This window comes from Acipenser ruthenus, unplaced genomic scaffold (genome assembly GCF_902713425.1).
Source record: "Acipenser ruthenus unplaced genomic scaffold, fAciRut3.2 maternal haplotype, whole genome shotgun sequence".
NCBI lineage: Eukaryota > Metazoa > Chordata > Actinopteri > Acipenseriformes > Acipenseridae > Acipenser > Acipenser ruthenus.
The window spans coordinates 457,469-464,071 of NW_026708728.1; the positions used below are offsets into that span (position 1 = coordinate 457,469).

At 41.8% G+C, this 6,603-nt stretch overlaps 1 pseudogene; it reads left to right on the forward strand.

Annotated features, from left to right (window-relative positions):
• Positions 1 to 471: 471 nt before the first annotated feature.
• Positions 472 to 6,603, forward strand: part of LOC131735554 (coatomer subunit alpha-like) — a 19,840-nt pseudogene continuing 13,708 nt past the window's right edge.

The following is a 6,603-nucleotide window of genomic DNA, read 5'->3' on the forward strand; positions in this document are numbered from 1 at the left end:
CAGCAGTGTGGCGTAGTGTTTAGGGCTCTGGACTCTTGACCGGAGGGTCGTGGGTTCAATCCCAGGTGGGGGGACACTGCTGCTGTACCCTTGAGCAAGGTACTTTACCTAGATTGCTCCAGTAAAAACCCAACTGTATAAATGGGGAATTGTATGTAAAAATAATGTGATATCTTGTAACAATTGTAAGTCGCCCTGGATAAAGGTGTCTGCTAAGAAATAAATAAATAAAAGCCCAAGTTTGAAGACGTTTTTTCTTGGGGGGGCAGGGGGGGGGGGGGGGGGAGTGTATTTTACAATGGAGCAAATTTCCTCTCCCTCCCTCCCTCCCTCTCTCAGACGAAACTCTTTCTTTTAACTTTTCAGAAATAAACCCAGATCGATCATTCCTGAAAAGACAGAAGGAAGAAAAGGGGTTTGTTTTTTATATATAGAAGGAGCCCCCCATCGTTAAACAGAGAGGCACAATGCATGCTGGGGTGGCTGCAAGGTCACATCGGCACGGCAACCGCAGAACCCCCCATCGCCACTGCCAAAACAGGGCTTTCATTGTCATGGTAACGAGAAGGTCCGGTCGCCAGGGAGACCTGAACCGAAGGAGAAATAATGCTGGGGGGGATATTTTGCCTTCTTGGTAAAGCCTAGCCCTACTGTACTGTTAAAATCAGACACAAGGATAGTTTGAAATGAAATCGCCACACAGAAATGTAAAACAGGGTATGTTAATGGAATTTAGAAAAAAAAAATAATTTCAACTTCACTCCTCTTCCATTTAAACAGCGTGGAGTTTAATTAACTTAATCGCAAGACTCCCTTCAGATCAAAACGACACCTGCTATTATTAACATTGAAATGATGATCAGGAGCCAGGAGTTTGAGCAGGGTTACAAACTCACACTAGCCCTGCTGCTGCACCCAGTCCTGGGGTTCAGAGCTCCCCTCAATGAAGTCTAGTATTATTATTATTAATATTGAAATGATCAGGAGCCAGGAGTTTGAGCAGGGTTAGAAACTCACACTAGCCCTGCTGCTGCTGCTGCTGCACCCAGTCCTGGGGTTCAGAGCCCCCCTCAATGAAGTCTAGTATTATTATTATTAATATAGAAATGATCAGGAGCCAGGAGTTTGAGCAGGGTTAGAAACTCACACTAGCCCTGCTGCTGCACCCAGTCCTGGGGTTCAGCGCTCCCCTCAATGAAGTCTAGTATTATTATTATTAATATTGAAATGATCAGGAGCCAGGAGTTTGAGCAGGGTTAGAAACTCACACTAGCCCTGCTGCTGCTGCTGCTGCACCCAGTCCTGGGGTTCAGAGCTCCCCTCAATGAAGTCTAGTATTATTATTATTAATATTGCAATGATCAGGAGCCAGGAGTTTGAGCAGGGTTACAAACTCACACTAGCCCTGCTGCTGCTGCACCCAGTCCTGGGGTTCAGAGCTCCCCTCAATGAAGTCTAGTATTATTAATATTGAAATGATCAGGAGCCAGGAGTTTGAGCAGGGTTACAAACTCACACTAGCCCTGCTGCTGCTGCTGCTGCTGCTGCTGCACCCAGTCCTGGGGTTCAGAGCTCCCCTCAATGAAGTCTAGTATTATTATTATTATTATTATTATTGAAATGATCAGGAGCCAGGAGTGTGAGCAGGGTTAGAAACTCACACTAGCCCTGCTGCTGCTGCTGCTGCTGCACCCAGTCCTGGGGTTCAGAGCTCCCCTCAATGAAGTCTAGTATTATTATTATTATTATTAATATTGAAATGATCAGGAGCCAGGAGTTTGAGCAGGGTTAGAAACTCACACTAGCCCTGCTGCTTTACCCAGTCCTGGGGTTCAGAATTCTGAGAAATAACACTCAACTTTATTCATGAATATTCAAATAAATGAGTCCAATGACGCGACAGATTGACTGACTGGAGACTCCCCATCTAAAGGGTGCAAAAGGGCAATCCGTCGCAGAACGGCAACGCCAACACATGAGCCACGTCTTATCAGCAGCCAGGAACCACAGACACTCTTATACATGCACATACTGTATTAAATTCAGTTTAAAACGAGCAGTTAAATTTTAAACACAGTCTGATAACTGCAGTTGAATATCACTAGACTGGACTGGAATTACATTGTAACTGCAGTTTAATATCACTAGACTGGACTGGAATTACATTGTAACTGCAGTTTAATATCACTAGACTAGACTGGACTGGAATTACATTGTAACTGCAGTTTAATATCACTAGACTAGACTGGACTGGAATTACATTGTAACTGCAGTTTAATATCACTAGACTGGACTGGACTGGAATTACATTGTAACTGCAGTTTAATATCACTAGACTGGACTGGACTGGAATTACATTGTAACTGCAGTTTAATATCACTAGACTGGACTGGAATTACATTGTAACTGCAGTTTAATATCACTAGACTGGACTGGACTGGAATTACATTGTAACTGCAGTTTAATATCACTAGACTGGACTGGAATTACATTGTAACTGCAGTTTAATATCACTAGACTGGACTGGAATTACATTGTAACTGCAGTTTAATATCACTAGACTGGACTGGAATTACATTGTAACTGCAGTTTAATATCACTAGACTGGACTGGAATTACATTGTAACTGCAGTTTAATATCACTAGACTGGACTGGAATTACATTGTAACTGCAGTTTAATATCACTAGACTAGACTGGACTGGAATTACATTGTAACTGCAGTTTAATGTCACTAGACTAGACTGGACTGGAATTACATTGTAACTGCAGTTTAATATCACTAGACTGGACTGGACTGGAATTACATTGTAACTGCAGTTTAATATCACTAGACTGGACTGGAATTACATTGTAACTGCAGTTTAATATCACTAGACTAGACTGGACTGGAATTACATTGCAACTGCAGTTTAATATCACTAGACTGGACTGGAATTACATTGTAACTGCAGTTTAATATCACTAGACTGGACTGGAATTACATTGTAACTGCAGTTTAATATCACTAGACTGGACTGGACTGGAATTACATTGTAACTGCAGTTTAATATCACTAGACTGGACTGGACTGGAATTACATTGCAGGGCTGGGAATAAGACTCCTATTGCACAGCAGTGTCACCCAGTCCAGGTTTTACAACGAGCTGGATCAACAGGCTCAGGTATACATCGATAAATAATAAATAAATCAGGAGACAACGGGGCCAGCTGTTAGTAAGAGCGCTTTCCGACTCTTGGGAAGAATGTTTTCTTCCAGAGTCAATTCATGGCACAACAGCTGCTTTATCACAAAGAGCTAACTGTATCCAACAGGCTAAAAATAAGCCACCAAGACAGCGAGACGCTGTTCCGTACAGGATCATCATCTTAAAAAAAAATAAAATAAAATTCTTTATTATCCGATACAGCCAACAGGCAAACGAACCCACAGCGTGTGAAACAATTTTGTTTGACAAACTGCCTGGTCCCCACTAAACCGCACAGCAACATGCGCCCCTAGTTTAGTGGTCTGTGAACTTTATTCGACCCTTTCCAGTTTTTTTTTTTTTTTTTAAATTCCCCACATTTTTAAACCGAGGCAGCCCCTGCCTCATTCATCCCTCTTATCCATGCACCCCCTCACTCAACCCGGGTTGAAAACCCTGCTTTGCCCCCCCAACCCAACCCAGGATGAAAACCCTGCTTTGTCCCCCAACCCAACCCAGGATGAAAACCCTGCTTTGTCCCCCAACCCAACCCAGGATGAAAACCCTGCTTTGTCCCCCAACCCAACCCAGGATGAAAACCCCGCTTTGTCCCCCAACCCAACCCAGGATGAAAACCCTGCTTTGTCCCCCAACTCAACCCAGGATGAAAACCCTGCTTTGTCCCCCAACCCAACCCGGGTTGAAAACCCCGCTTTGTCCCCCAACCCAACCCAACCCAGGATGAAAACCCCGCTTTGTCCCCCCAACCCAACCCAGGATGAAAACCCTGCTTTGTCCCCCAACCCAACCCAGGATGAAAACCCCGCTTTGTCCCCCAACCCAACCCGGGTTGAAAACCCCGCTTTGTCCCCCAACCCAACCCAACCCAGGATGAAAACCCCGCTTTGTCCCCCCAACCCAACCCAACCCAGGATGAAAACCCTGCTTTGTCCCCCAACCCAACCCAGGATGAAAACCCTGCTTTGTCCCCCAACCCAACCCAGGATGAAAACCCTGCTTTGTCCCCCAACTCAACCCAGGATGAAAACCCTGCTTTGTCCCCCAACCCAACCCGGGTTGAAAACCCCGCTTTGTCCCCCAACCCAACCCAACCCAGGATGAAAACCCCGCTTTGTCCCTCCAACCCAACCCAGGATGAAAACCCTGCTTTGTCCCCCAACCCAACCCAGGATGAAAACCCTGCTTTGTCCCCCAACCCAACCCAGGATGAAAACCCCGCTTTGTCCCCCAACCCAACCCGGGTTGAAAACCCCGCTTTGTCCCCCACCCAACCCAACCCGGGTTGAAAACCCTGCTTTGTCCCCCAACCCAACCCGGGTTGAAAACCCTGCTTTGTCCCCCAACCCAACCCAGGTTGAAAACCCTGCTTTGTCCCCCAACCCAACCCAGGATGAAAACCCTGCTTTGTCTCCAACTCAACCCAACCCAGGATAAAAACCCCGCTTTGTCCCCCCCCCCCCCCGTGTTTGTTGGGCTACTAATCGAAGCTGCCCCCCCCCCCCCCCGATTCTTTTGATAATTTATATTTCAGAGACGGTTTTATGGTTGCAATTGTTCGACTGCTTTCATTTGAAACCAATTTTAATTGACAAACAAACAAACAGCGACTTCAAATAACGTCATTTTATCGCCACTGTAAAGCCGGATTAGCTCGTTTCAACTCAATACCGCCAACTGCAATTTTGCCATCAATCACGCCAAATAAATAAATAAATAAAGGGCGTAATGTTTTAATTTATATTTAAAAGTCACCATCTCAGAATGACTAGACATTGTTTAAACGTGTGTGTATTATTTATGATAACGTATAATAATAATAATAATAATAATAATAATAATAATACAACGATAAAAATAATGATTAAAAATCTGTGTGGTCTACGGCAGCTACCTTAATTTGTCAAATTATAAAAAGGGCTCTTTGATTTAGCAATACTATCCTTTTAAAAACTAAACAGCAGTTAAGCACTTATTAAAACTTACTAAAAAGTACACTGCGTCAAACTTTGAATTTCAAAGTTAGACACTAAAGCTAAATGCCAGTTTTCTTTTTGTCTAGGGAGGAAAAAAAAGTATTTTTAAATGCAACTCCTTTGTTAAAAAAACAAAACAAAACACTTTCCCTTTTCAACCTCCCCACTGTTTCATTCAAACACCCGACAGAGGCCCGATCAACCTCCGGGCTATTGATTTTTCCCTCCTACAACTTCCCCCTCGGCTACCCCCGCCGTATCCGCTAGGTAAGCCCCAGGCTTTTGCGGCCTTTTGTTTATATTGGAAACCGAATTAGGAACAAAAATGTAATAAAATGTATCCGGTTCAATTAATATATATATATTGGAGAGCTGCTAAAAAGTGCACAGATTATTTTGTAAAATATATAAATCATAATTTACTCAATAAATGACGCTACGGCACTATGCTAAGATCCCTGGCTTTATAATTTGACGTTGCCCACTGTTTGTGGAAATGTTTATTACTTGAAAAAAATAAATAAATAAATAAATAAAAAAGCAAAAAATGTAAAATTAGTACTTAGTTGTTTATAAATTAAACGCGCACACTGAGATTTAAATTAGTTTGCTTTAATATTACAACACGATGCCCGAATGCAACCCATGGTCATTATTACATTTATGTGAGAATATATCGGAAATACTGTTAAATCTAGAAGTTAGTTTTGTGCAAGAATTAGTATAACTGAGAAAATAAATAAATAAATAAAAACAAAAGACAATACATTTGATATTCATAAACACATAAATAAAAATACATCATAATAATAATACAACGCGCACACACGAAAATATCTCCATATATTCATGCAATAATAAAACACACCAGATTAATAATAGTAACTAAGCAAAAGAAAGAAAATATAAGCATGATATATGAATTCTGAATTGCAACTGGGGTAAAATTATTATTATTATTAGTTATTATTGTATAAAACTCTATTACAGAAAGCAAACAAAAAAAATAGGAATAAGACAATGGATGAACAAATCAAAACAAACAAACAACCAAATAAACGAACAAAAAACGGACTTACCTCCGTATCCAGAAAAGGAGAGCGCAGTGAATCGGTGCGTATTGCAAAAAACATGCAAAAAAGCGAGCACGGTTTTCTTTCCTGGATGCAAAACAATATACAACATATATCCACCAAAAGTACTTGTGTATTATTATTATTATTATTATTATTCTTATTCTTATTTAGATCGGAGTTGCGGTAAATTCAACGTATCCCGTTTTTAAAAACGTGTCTTCCGAGATATTGCATCCCAAACACCAGATCGTGTCTGTTTTTTTTTTGCACTTCCAAATGGATTCCTTCGCTTGCAACACGTTCACATAATTACTGCTGTTGTCTCTCTTAACAACGGCCAGCCCTT